This window comes from Bison bison, unplaced genomic scaffold (genome assembly GCF_000754665.1).
Source record: "Bison bison bison isolate TAMUID 2011002044 unplaced genomic scaffold, Bison_UMD1.0 scf7180017849533, whole genome shotgun sequence".
Classification (NCBI taxonomy): Eukaryota; Metazoa; Chordata; class Mammalia; order Artiodactyla; family Bovidae; genus Bison; species Bison bison.
This window is the reverse complement of record NW_011480106.1, coordinates 6,296-7,124: the sequence shown is the minus strand read 5'-3', so window position 1 is coordinate 7,124 and position 829 is coordinate 6,296.

Here is an 829-nt window from a genome sequence, read left to right as displayed (position 1 = left end):
CAGTTGGGTCTTTGTCACAATTTTAGTCTTTTTCTTGTTGTTGTTATATTCTCTCTTTTTATGATTCTAAAAAACAGATTGGGAAACATTATTTTTAAAAATTTATTTAAAAATAAGTTACGGCTATCTATATAGAAATACACTCAAGTCAGGAAAAAGATCAATCTCAATTTACCTACAGAGGATGTTTTTCACAAATATATTTAAGAGTTCAAATGGCTAAAAATGTCTATCATGGACAAAATAATTTTATTGGATGAACATTAACTCTGTCCTAACTTGAATGTACTTTATATGGACTGCAAGGAGATCAAACCATTCAATCCTAAAGGATATCAATCCTAAACATTCATTGGAAGGACTGATGCTGAAGCTCCAATGCTTTGGCTACCTGAATCGAAGAGCCGACTCATTAGGAAAGACCCTGATGCTGGGAAAAATTGAGGGCAGGAGAAGAAGGGGACAACAGAAGACAAAACAATTGGATGGCATCACTGGTTCAGTGGACATGAGTTTGAGCAAGCCGTGGGAGATGGTGAGGGACAGAGAAGCCAGGTGTGCTGCAGTCCGTGGGGTCGCAAGGAGTTGGACATGGCTGAACAACTGAACAACAACCAAAACTGTTTTACATTGTCTCTCTATTGAACTCTCCACTCAAAGTAAAAGTAAATCAAAGAAAGTAGATGATATTAAGGAAAGGGAAAGTACAGAGGAGTTTAAGATATGTTGAAATTCTAAGTCAGACATGAAACTCCTTCCCTTTGTACCTACCAATGTGCCGATCTCCAAGAAAGTGATTAATGTACTCATCAATCTGCCTGGAGGGTAT